A 12,982-nucleotide genomic window follows, 5' to 3' on the forward strand; every position below is an offset into this window, starting at 1 on the left:
AGTTCCTCTTCACTTTCTGCCATAAGGTTGGTATCATCAGCATATCTGAGGTTATTGATATTTCTCCTGGCAATATTGATTCCAGCTTGTGTTTCCTCCAGCCCAGCGTTTCTCATGATGTACTCTGCATAGAAGTTAAATAAGCAGGGTGACAATATACAGCCTTGACGTACTCCTTTTCCTACTTGGAACCAGTCTGTTGTTCTATGTCCAGTTCTAACTGTTTCTTTCTGACCTGCATACAGATTTCTCAGGAGACAGGTCAGGTGGTCTGGTATTCCTATCTCTTGAAGAATTTTCCACAATTTATTGTGATCCACACAGACAAAGGCTTTGGCATAGTCAATAAAGCAGAAATAGATGTTTTTCTGGAATTCTCTTGCTTTTTCACTGATCCAGCAGATGCTGGCAATTTGATCTCTGGTTCCTCTGCCTTTTCTAAAACCAGCTTGAACATCTGGAAGTTCATGGTTCTTATATCACTGAAGCCTGGCTTGGAGAATTTTGAGCATTACTTACTAGCATGTGAGATGAGTGCAACTGTGCTGTAATTTGAGCATTCCAGCTACCCCACAGCCATGGTCAGGTCAGTGGCCAAGAGGAGCAAACCAACGTCCAAGTAGCGGAGGCTGCATGGATGCAGGAGGGCTGAGAGGAGCTACTCCACATTCAGGGTTAGGAGGGGTGACTCATCCAAGGTAAGGAGCAGCGGCTGTGCTTTGCTGGAGCAGCCGTGAAGAGATACCCCACGTCCAAAGTAAGAGAACCCCAAGTAAGATGGTAGGTGTTGTAAGAAGGCATCAGAAGGCAGACACACTGAAACCATAATCGCAGAAAACTAGCCAATCTGATCACATGGACCACAGCCTTGTCTAACTCAATGAAACTAAGCCATGCTGTGTGGGGCCACCCAAGACAGACAGGTCATGGTGGAGAGGTCTGACAGAATGTGGTTCACTGGAGAAGGGAATGGCAAACCATTTCAGTATTCTTGCCTTGAGAACCTCATGAACAGTATAAAAAGGCAAAATGATAAGACACTGAAAGAGGAACTCCCTGGTGCCCAATATGCTACTGGAGATCAGTGGAAAAATAACTCCAGAAAGAATGAAGGGATAGAGCCAAAGCAAAAACAATACCCAGCTGTGGATGTGACTGGTGATAGAAGCAAGGTCCGATGCTGTAAAGAGCAATATTGGAAAAAAAAGAAAAAAAAAAAAAAAAGGCAATATTACATAGGAATCTGGAATGTTAGGTCCATGGATCAAGGCAAATTGGAAGTGGTCAAACAGGAGATGGCAAGAGTAAACGTTGACATTCTAGGAATCAATGAACTAAAATGGACTGGAATAGGTGAATTTAACTCAGATGACCATTACATCTACTACTGTGGGCAGGAATCCCTTAGAAGAAATGGAGTAGCCATCATGGTCAACAAAAGAGTCTGAAATACAGTATTTAGATACAATCTCAAAAACGACAGAATGATCTCTATTCATTTCCAAGGCAAACCATTCAATATCACGGTAATCCAAGCCTATGCCCCAACCAGTAAAGCTGAAGAAGGTGAAGTTGAAAGGTTCTATGAAGACCTACAAGACCTTTTAGAACTAACACCCAAAAAAGATGTCCTTTTCATTACAGGGGACTGGAATGCAAAAGTAGAAAGTCAAGAAACACCTGGAGTAACAGGCAAATTTGGCCTTGAAGTACAATAAGTCAGGTATAGAATTAACTCAAAGCGACAAATAAATATTCTGTTTCCTTTACAGATGTTACTCTTTACAATAAAAGTGTCCAGCTGAGAGACTTTGCATTGGTCCTTTACAAATAAACCTCTATCTTGTCTGTTTTCTATGATTCAAAGTGAATTTGAATTTCTTTAACTCTTCAAATTCAAATTCAAAGTGAATTCGAATTCCTTTAACTTTTGTCATCGCTCTCCATAATAACTCTTCTAACAAACAATAAGATCTCCTGAAATCCTAAACCATCAGATGAAAGACCAGACCTTTCACCAGACACCCAAGAACTTATTGAAAGAATATTGCACATTTAAGTAACATTTGCCCCTTCTCCTTGCTATCTCAAAATATCAAACATGTGCAGACTTTACAGATGTGTCATATAACCTTTTTCTCATTCATGCAAAAGACCTTTAAAATTAATAGCAGGCTCTATACTCATTATTATAATGACATTTTATTGTATAATTTATTCTCTTTTACTTTTGCTATTAGAGAAATTTTCAAAAATCTACCCAAGTACTGATCATTATCTGAAAAAAAAAAAGTCTATGAATCAGCTTTTATTTATCTGAACTTAAGAGCCAAATCATACCACAGAAACAATTACTTGTAAGAAAACACAGTTTAAAATAAGTATTGGCTCATTGCAACTGCAGGGGAGGAGACCACCAAATAAACGTTACACTTCAATCAAAATTTCTTCAAGCAATAGGAATTTCTTGACAATAAAGAAGAGTACAAGAAAGACAAATATTGAATACTTTATCTATTATTTTCCTCTTTGAGTGAAAAGCAGAAAGAGTGACATAGAAAAGAGTTGCCTATAGCTAACATGTTGGGGATAATCCAAGCATTTCAGATCACAATATAGTGTGGGGTATATTGCTTCTAGTTATGGATTAGATTGAATGCTTCTGACAAATGACACCATTTAAATAAAGAATATCTATCCTATCAGCTAGGTTGATTTTCTTTTTTTTTTTAGTGATCGAATATGGCTTTATTGTTTGCTTTTTTATATTTTTTAACAGTTATATATATATATATATATATAAAATATATTTGCTTTGGACTTCCCTAGTGGTTCAGAGATAAAGAATCTGCCTGTCAGGTGTTCAGTCCCTGGGTTGGGAAAAGATTCCCTGGCGAAGAAAATGGCAAGCCACTCCTACATTCTTGCCAGGAAAATCCCATGGACAGGGGAACCTGGCAGGCTACAGTCCATGGGGTTGCAAGAGTTAGACACAACTTAGTGCCCAAAAAACAATGGCAGCTAGTTGTTTTACAGTGTTGTGTTAGTTTATACTGTACAACAAACTCAATCACATATATGTATACATATACCCCACCCCTCTTACTTTTGAATTTCCTTCCCGTTTACATCATCACAGAGACAGAGAGAAGTATTTGATCAGTCTCTCCAGATTCCCCATCTCACTCACAGTCTATGCCTCTCTTGGTTGCTTTTTTGACCTACACAGTGAAAAACAAGCTGCTTTCAAATGAATGGATCTAATACTAGTATGCTTTCACATTAATGAGGTCTTCATATATCTGTTTCAAATCTTAATTCCCTCAGTCTGTATCTCAACACATCTTCCAGAGATAAATGATTTATTAAAGTACAAGTCTTGAGTCTCAGCATAGTAGACCAAAGAGGCTCCACACGGGTCCTGGAATAAAATGCGTGTTCCTCAGTCTGACCTGAAGAGTCCTCAGGACCTTTGGTGGCCAAATCCCCTAGCCTTCTGGCTCACTCACTACTTTATGCAGGGTTTCTTGAATTCATTTTATTTATTTATTTATTTTAGCTCTGAGTCTTTGCTTGGGTTGCTTTATCCCTCTAGAATGGGATTTTACCCCTTCTTCAGATGACTGAAATTCAGGTATTGCCTCCTCCAGGAAAACTGCAGGCAGTCTCACTGTTTTAAGTACACAATCCCATCCAGATCTCCTATGATAAATAACATGTTGTATAAAAATGTGCTCCTTCTTTTTGTTTGTTTGTTTTTTTCCCCCAAATTTTAAAGGACCTTTTAATACAGGGTATGACATAAGGCCTGGAGTAAAGAATGCATAGTTTAAAAATGTATTCTATTGAGCCTCAAAGTATTTCTTTTCTCTGTGTATTGCATTCCTTCCTCTTCCTCTCCCTCTCCCTCTCCCTTTCTCTCTCTCTCTCTTTCTCTCTCTCTATCACACACACACACACTTCTTTCTCATGCTATCACTGTGAACACAAGCACAGAGTTATGTAAACAAAATCATTGTTGTTTTCCAACTGAACCTGGAAGCACTGACATGGAATGACATTTTTCTCTACATCCCATATTTTTTTTTATTTGCAATCTTTACACTTTATGCCCCAATAACACTATATAGTCACAACCAACTCTCCACATCCCTAAGACATCAATCTTGTCAAATCTAATTGAATCAAACCACAAGCAGTTATAAATGGAGTGCAGCTTGACAAATAAAAAGGGAAGAAAATGAAAGAGAAAAGAGGCATGCTTCTAACTGATATTTTTCTTTAAGATATTCTCTTATGGAAATATTTTGTAATTTCCTAAAAATTTCTCCTCATTGTTTCCAAATTCTTTACTAGTCAGAATTTTGCTCTTTATTTAGAAATACTTCTCTATTTTCAACACTGATTTTGATTTTGTTCAAGTTAAATATTTCCAGAGTAGAAATTGAACATGCTGTTTTGTAATATAACATTGTGTACATTTTCACAGGAGGCTAGCCTTGGGTGATAGTTTGTGATTTACTATAGTACTGATGCAGGTCAGGAAACTAACACATCACAATATGCAATTTAACTTGTGGACCCACAACTAGGCTCTATTAGACTGAGAATTTTTGCAGTTTGTAATGTCACAAAATATCTCTACAAAGTTATGCAGTGGCTCCCATGTCACCTGTTTAGCCAAGGACTGTCTGCTGTAATGTTTAGCACCAGATTTTGCCTGCATTACACAATCCATGGAAAATCTTTCTGTTCAAAGCCCCTTCTAACACTAGCTTGCCTCAGTCTTGTGAATTAATTTCACTGACACACTCCTCCTTCTCAGGGCAGTGGTTACTCATGGAGAAGTGGGGGGAGGAGCTAAAAGGAAGCATCATGGGGGGCTTCCAAAATGATTCTTATTCTTTCTCTTGATATGAATGCTGATCATATTGGTGGTGATGGTAAAGATATTCATTTGAATGAAGCTCAAAAAAACCTACATTTATTTTTTTCTGTAATTAGGCTATGCTTGGGAAAAAAAAGATATTTTAAAAGATACATTCTTCAAGAACCAACTATGCATTAACCAGGGTAAGGCATTTTATCTAGGAATGGTAATATTTCATCATATAGGTCAGTAAATCTAGTGGACTTTGCATATGATCTAGCAGTCTTACTCCTGGGCATATATTTGAAGGAAACTTTAATTTTAAAAGATATTTGTACCCTAAAGTTCATTACAGGACTGCTTACAATAGCCAGGACTTGGAAACAACCTAAATGTACACTGATAAAGGAATAGATAAAGAAGATGTGGTACATACGGACAATGGAATATTACTCAGCCATAAAGAGGATGAAATAATGTCATTTGCAGCCCCACTGTTGAAGCAAGAGATTGTCATGCTAAGTGAAATGTCAGAAAAAGAAAACTAAATATCACATGATATGACTCATGTATTCAGAATCTTAAATATAATACAAATGAACTTATCTATGAAATAGAAACCAACTTACCACATAGAGAACAGACCTGTGATTGACAAGATGTAGGGAGGTTAGAAAGAGATGGATTAGAAATTTGGGATTAGAGATGCAAACTATTATACACAGAATAGATAAATATAAGGCTGTACTGTATAACACAGGAAATTATATTCAATATCCTATGATAAATCATAATGCAAAAGAATGTGAAAATGAACAAGCAAATTATATATCAGTTCAGTTCAGCCACTCAGTCGTGTCTGATTCTTTGCAACCCCATGAATCACAGCACACCAGGCCTCCTTGTCCATCACCAACTCCCAGAGTTCACCCAAATTCATGTGCATCAAGTCAGTGATGCCATCCAGCCATCTCATCCTCTGTCATCCCCTTTTCCTCCTGGCCCCAATCCCTCCCAGCATAAGGATCATTCCCAGTGAGTCAACTCTTCTCATGAGGTGGCCAAAGTACTGGAGATTCAGCTTCAGCCTCAGTCCTTCCAATGAACACCCAGGACAGATCTTCTTTAGGATGGACTGGTTGGATCTCCTTGCAGTTCAAGGGACTCTCAAGAGTCTTCTCCAACACCACAGTTCAAAAGCATCAATTCTTCAGTGTTCAGCTTGCTTCACAGTCCAACTCTCACATCCATACCTGACCACTGGAAAAACCATAGTCTTGACTAGATGGACTTTTGTTGGCAAAGTAATGTCTCTGTTTTTCGATATGCTGTCTAGGTGGGTCATACGTTTCTTTCCAAGGAGTAAGTATCTTTTAATTTCATGGCTACAATCACCATCTGCAGTGATTTTGGAGCCCCAGAAAATAAAGTCTGACACTGCTTCCCCATCTATTTCCCATGAAGTGATGGGACCAGATGCCATGATCTTCGTTTTCTGAATGTTGAGCTTTAAGCCAACTTTTTCACTCTCCTCTTTCACCTTCATCAAGAAGCTTTTTAGTTCTTCACTTTCTGCCATAAGGTGGTGTCATCTGCATATCTGAGGTTATTGATATTTCTCCTGGCAATCTTGATTCCAGGTTGTGCTTCAGCCAGCCCAGTGTTTCTCATGATGCACTCTGCAAATAAGTTAAATATGCAGGGTGACAATATATAGCCTGACATACTTCTTTTTCTATTTGGAACCAGTCTGTTGTTCCATGTCCAGTTCTAACTGTTGCTTACTGACCTGCATACAGGATTCTCAAGAGGCAGGTCAGGTGGTCTGGTATTCTCATGTCTTTCAGAATTTTCCACAGTTTAGTGTGATCCACAAAGTCAAAGGCTTTGACATAGTCAATAAAGCAGAAATAGATGTTTTTTTTGTTTTTTGTTTTTTGTTTTTTCTGGAACTCTCTTGCTTTTTTGATAATCCAGTGGATGTTGGCAATTTGATCTCTGGTTCCTCTGCCTTTTCTAAATTCAGGTTGAACATCTGGAAGTTCACTGTTCACGTATTGCTGAAGCCTGGCTTGCCGAATTTTGAGCATTACTTTACTAGCGTGGGAGATGAGTGCAATTGTGCAGTAGTTTGAACATTCCTTGGCATTGCCTTTCTTTGGGATTGGAATGAAAACTGAGCTTTTCCAGTCCTGTGGCCACTGCTGAGTTTTCCAAATTTGCTGGCAGATTGAGTGCAGCACTTTCACAGCATCATCTTCCAGGATTTGAAACAGCCTAACTGGAATTCCATCACCTCCACTAGCTTTTTTCATAGTGATGCTTCCTAAAGCCCACTTGACTTCACATTCCAGGATGTCTGGCTCTAGTTCAGTGATCGCACCTTCATGATCATCTGGGTCATGAAGATCTTTTTTGTGCAGTTCTCCTGTGTATTCTTGCCACCTCTTCTTAATATCTTCTGCTTCTGTTAGGTCCATACCATTTGTGTCCTTTATCGAGTCCATCTTTGCATGAAATGTTCCCTTGGTATCTCTAATTTTCTTGAAGAGATCTCTAGTCTTTCCCATTCTGTTCTTTTCCTCTATTTCTTTGCATTGATCACTGAGGAAGGCTTTCTTATGTCTTCCTGCTGTTCTTTGGAACTCTGCATTCAGATGCTTATATCGTTCCTTTGCTCCTTTGCTTTTCACTTCTCTTCTTTTCACAGCTATTTGTAAGGCCTCTTCAGACAGCCATTTTGCTTTTTTGCATTTCTTTTCCATGGGGATGGTCTTGATCCCTGTCTCCTGTACAATGCCACAAACCTCCGTCCGTAGTTCATATACATATATATATATATATATATATATATATAGGGTTTACTTTTCTGTGCAGAAGTATTTAACACAACATTATGTCAACAATGTTTCAATGAAATAGATTAAAACAAACAAACAAAAAAGCAACAAAAAGAGTGGGCTTTGTGTCTGATAGACTCTAATGAGAGTTCCACCTCTACTCCTTTCTCTGTGTGTGTTCCTTCCTCCTTTTCTGTCTCCCACCTCCTAAATGGAAATTATACTGCCTCCTTAATAGGGTAATTGAGAGAACTGAATCAAATAAATAATAGAAAACCAGTTAGTACAAAAAAAAAAAAAAAACAGTGTATGCTGGCCATTGTTATTAATATCAGCAATACAGCAGCTGAATTAGAACTGGATAAAGAAAGATGAGAGGCTTTTCTAAGGTTGCTGAGAAGTAGTTGCATCAGCAATATTAAGCTTTGTGAGGAGGAAAGAAGACAGGAAACACAAGTGAAATATATGTGCTGTACAGGAAGGAGCAGTGCAAAGTATAGAGATACCAGCAAATGCAGAATTCCCACCAAGACTGCTCTTGTGTGAAGGAGGTTTCAGTTCTTGGCCCCTTGTGGCATGCATGTCCATGAGAGAAATCTGTCAACCATTCTCAGGGTATGCCTTCATTTTCCCTTTAGTATTCTGTTGATTAAAAAGTAATTGCTGTTTCAGACTGTGAATTTTTAATCATTATAACTAGGCATAATGCCTCTTTATTAATCAAAATAGGAACCATTACAACCAACACAGTTTTACCAAACTTATGAGAAATAAGTTTGTTTATTCCTGTAGCATAAAAATCTAGGCTGCAGAATTTGATGAACTCTTGGAAAGCATTCTTTGCCTCCTACTATTTGTGGAAGAATTTTCCCTGAAAAACGTTGCCGATTTGCTTGAACAAGTAATAGTTGGTTTGGCAAGAGATCAGCTAAGTATGGCAGATGAGGCAAAACTTCATAGGCCAATTTGTTCAACTTTTGAAGATTTGGTTGTGTGACTCACTATTAGGCATTGTCCTGGAGAAGAGTTGGGGCCATTTGGTTGACCCATGTTGGCTGCAGACGTTGCAGTTTTTTGATACATCTCATTGATTTGGTGAACATACTTCTCAGATGTAATGGTTTCGCCAGGATTCAGAAAGATGTAGTCGGTCAAATAAGCAGCAGACCATCAAACAGTGACGATGACCTTTCTTTGGTGCAAGTTTGGCTTTGGGAAGTGTTTTGAAGCTTCTTGCTCCAACTACTGAGCTGGTCATCTCCAGGTGTCCTATAAAATCCACTTTTCATGGCATGTCACAATCTGATAGAGAAATGGTTCATTGTTGCAGAGAATAAGAGAAGATGACACTTCAAAATAAGGATTTTTTATAATGGTCAGCTCATGAGGCACTGACTTATTGAGCTTTTTCACCTTTCAAATTTGCTTCAAATGTTGAATGACCATAAGATGGTTGAAGTAGAGTTCTTTGGCAACTTCTTGTGTAGTTGTAAGAGGATCAGCTTTGCTGATTGCTCTCTACCGGTTGTTGTCAACTTTCATTGGCCAATTACTCTGCTCCTCAAATTCAAATCTCTTGTCTCCTCTGCAAAACTTCTTAAACCACTACTGCACTATATGTTCATTAGCAGCTCCTGGGCCAAATGCATTGTTTATGTTGCAAGCTGTCTCTGCTGCTCTAACAGCTCAAGTTGAACTTGAATTTTAAAAAATCACTCGAATTTGCTTTCTGTCTTAGTATCATTTCCATAGTCTAAAATAAATATCAAGCAAACAGCAAGTAATAAGTCACTACCAAAAAAAGTGAGAAATACACATTAAAATAATGTGTAACATAATCACATTTATTTAAGAATGTATTCCATTATCAAATGGCAAAGTTCAACAATGAAAACCACAATTACTTTTGTAGCAATCTAATATATTCCTTTTCTGGAATTACATGGACAGAGGAACCTGCTGGGCTATAGTCCATAGGGTCACAAAGAATCAGGCACAAGTGAGTGACTAACACACACACATAGGCTCTGAGATAGAGAATATTGTGATTGACAGGTCTACATCTCTAGAGTCATGTGTGGAACACAGTACTGAGATTTAGGGAGGTCAATAGCTCATGGTGTGTTTATCAGGTTCTATTCTGCTGTATTACAATGGCCTGGGATAGAATGATAGAAATGCATTCTTGGGTATTTGACATGTATTCTCAGTTATTTCAGATTCTCATTTATATGTACTTTGAAGTAGATGAGGTGATACCTCTAGATGTAAGACACATCCTCGTATGGAAGCTATGGGCATTCCTGGTGGCTCAGATGGTCAAGAATCTGCCTATAATGTAGTAGACCCAAGTTTGATCCCTGGGTCAGGAATATCCCCTGGAGAAAGGAAATGCTACTCACTCCACTATTTCTGACTGGAGAATTCCATGGACAGAGGCACCTGGCAAGCTACAGTCCATGGGGTCACAAAGAATCAAACATGACTGGGTGGTTAACTCTTTCACTTTCACTGGTAGGAAAATTGTATTTGAGTCTTTACACTTCCACCTATTAATTCAGGCTAATTACTAACTTTCTGGCAACTTTTTTTTTTTTCATCTAGAAACTGGGAAAAAGAAAACTGACACCTGAAAGCTGGCTAGCACATTATTCAGTCAGTTTAGTTCTGTTCAGTCACTCAGTCATGTCTGACTCTTTGAGACCTCATGGACTGCAACACGCCAGGCTTCCCAGTCTGCTGGGAGCCAGTGTGAGGAATTCCACCCATGACAAGGTCATGTGGCAGAGGTCTGATGGCAAGGCTAATCAGACCTCAGGTTTTCCCCCTGGAATTTCCTGAGTATCCACCCCCCTGAAAAATAAGAATCTGCCTGCTTTTTCCACTCTTCTGGCATTCTCTGGAAAAAAAGTCAAATCAGGGCTTTAGTCTTCTGCATTTGAAAGGGATGTTTCAGTTAAACCCCCTCTGATAACTCTCTAGCTTGCCTAACAGGTTCCCCCGGACCTCTTACAGCTTATGAATTGCTTACAGCCCCCCAACCACGAGAGGCACAAAGCTTAAAAGCATCTTAAAGATACAGAGCCTTTTCTAAAGTGTTAAAAATTATATTGGTAGAGGGTTTTCACTCTTGACTCAATGACTGCTGCCAGGCCTCCATATTCTTTATCTTTTAGGCACCTGGGAGGATGTTAATCAATGTAAATGGGATATGGAAAAAGATATATAGTAGTTCTGATGTTAGCAACACTAGACTTTTGAGTTAATTACTTCTCTTTGCACTCCTCTTGTGTCCTTGCTATGTAAAAATGTAACTTTATTTAGTGCTTTCTGAGAGTGGCACCAGACTTTGGGAAGATCAACACAAATAAGTCTGGTTGACAAACCCTTATCAGAAAAAAAGCTGTAAAATATTAATTGGCCCTTTTTGGCCAGAAGATGATGTAAATCACCTAAGACGTGTGTATACAATTAGGTATGCAGAGAGAAAAGCCTGGTTTTGATAAGAGTCTGGACTGCTAACACTGCATAATTTTGTATTACCCATTGATCTCTATGTACAAAAAAAGGTATAAAAGGCCTTTCTAGACAATAGGGGCCAGAGCCAATCGCTGGACTGGTTTCCCCCGTGTCTCCTCTCTAATTTCAGGCTGAATTCCCATCTGGAGCGTGGTGGCTCACCATGTCTACTTACTTGTCCCAGCTTTTAAGATCCACGCAAGGGGGAGCCCAAGGCAGGGCACCCCCCGATATTCAAATGGGCACTGGTGGCCCAACGTAGATGGTGCAAGCTCCTTGCCTGGAACTTTATTTTCCTTCCCCGTAAGCCAAGTTATTCAGCCTTCTTTCTCCACTTAATTTTCCCACTATACTATTGTTTCTTAATCTAATCTTATATAAATAAACAAATAAGTCTTTCCTCGCCAATGCTGTCCTCGCTTTGAATTCCCTGGATCCACCGGGGCTGGACCCCAGCACCAGTCCATCACCAACTCCCAGAGCTTGCTCAAACTCATGTCCACCAAGTCAATGATGCAATCCAACCATCTCATCCTCTGTTGTCCCCTTCTCTTCCTGCCTTCAATCTTTCCTAGCATCAGGATCTTTTCTAATGACTCAGTTCTTCGCATCAGGTGGTCAAAGTATTGGAGTTTCAGCTTCAATACTGACATTATTTGCTTACATCATTTAGTAAATAGTACCTAATAGGTAGTAGAATAAAGAGTACTTAAAGAGCTTTTAGCTTAATAGTTGACTGGATGAAATTTTTCATCAATGTACATGGAAGAAGTCTTCCCTCAGAAGATATTATAACAGGTTACTCATCAGAAAATATTTATATATAAAGGTTAAGCAGAGCAAGTTAGAAGACTTCTCCTTTTCCTAGGAGATAAGGAAATCACATCACATCTTCTTCACGTGATGAAGATAAAGCATTTGTTTCGGCAAGGAGAAGAAAAAAAGAAAACATATATTCTAGTTATAGCAGAACAAGTTTGGATTAAGGGGATTGAATAATTGAAAAATTTAAAGTATTCTTTATGGGTATTCAAGATAAAAGCAAAAGTAAATCACAAAATAAATGTGAAAAAGTTGAATAATTTTCATATTTTTCCAATGACTATATCAATGTTTAAAAGTACAAGCTCAGTAGCCAAGTATCATATTATTACAAAATATTTGTGTGTGTGTGTATCCATGAGAAAAAAGTAGAAAAGTTGAAGTACAAATATTCTTTTTAATAATAAGAAATGAATCATTTGTCTCTTGATGTCACACTATGAGTTTACAGAACAAAATATAGATGGAAATTAAATGGATCATTATCAAATCTTAGAAAACAGAAATTCTTCAAAGAAGATGGTTAAATCAGAAAGGAAAGTAATGGTTCAAACATCTAGATAATGAATGAATAAATACAGAAAAAATATTCTACCATATAAAAAAGTTATATGAGAGCTGGAGGGATGAAAGATTGATGCTGTTTGGGGCTTAGCTGGTAAAGAATCTACCTTCAGTGTGGGAGACTCGAGTTGTATTTCTGGGTCAGAAAGATCCCCTTTAGAAGGAAATGGCAACCCACTCCAGTATTCTTGCCTGGAAAATCCCATGGAGAGGATTCTAGCAAGCTACAGCCCATGGGGTTGCAAGAGTCAGAAATCAATGAGTGACTAAACTACCATTGGCATCACTGTCTCCTTTTGCAGTAGGGACTGGGACTTGATGCAGTGGCAAGGGGACTTGGGGTTACCTAACAAGGATAAGCTTGTTG

Source organism: Capra hircus, chromosome 2, assembly GCF_001704415.2.
Source record: "Capra hircus breed San Clemente chromosome 2, ASM170441v1, whole genome shotgun sequence".
NCBI classification, from domain to species: domain Eukaryota; kingdom Metazoa; phylum Chordata; class Mammalia; order Artiodactyla; family Bovidae; genus Capra; species Capra hircus.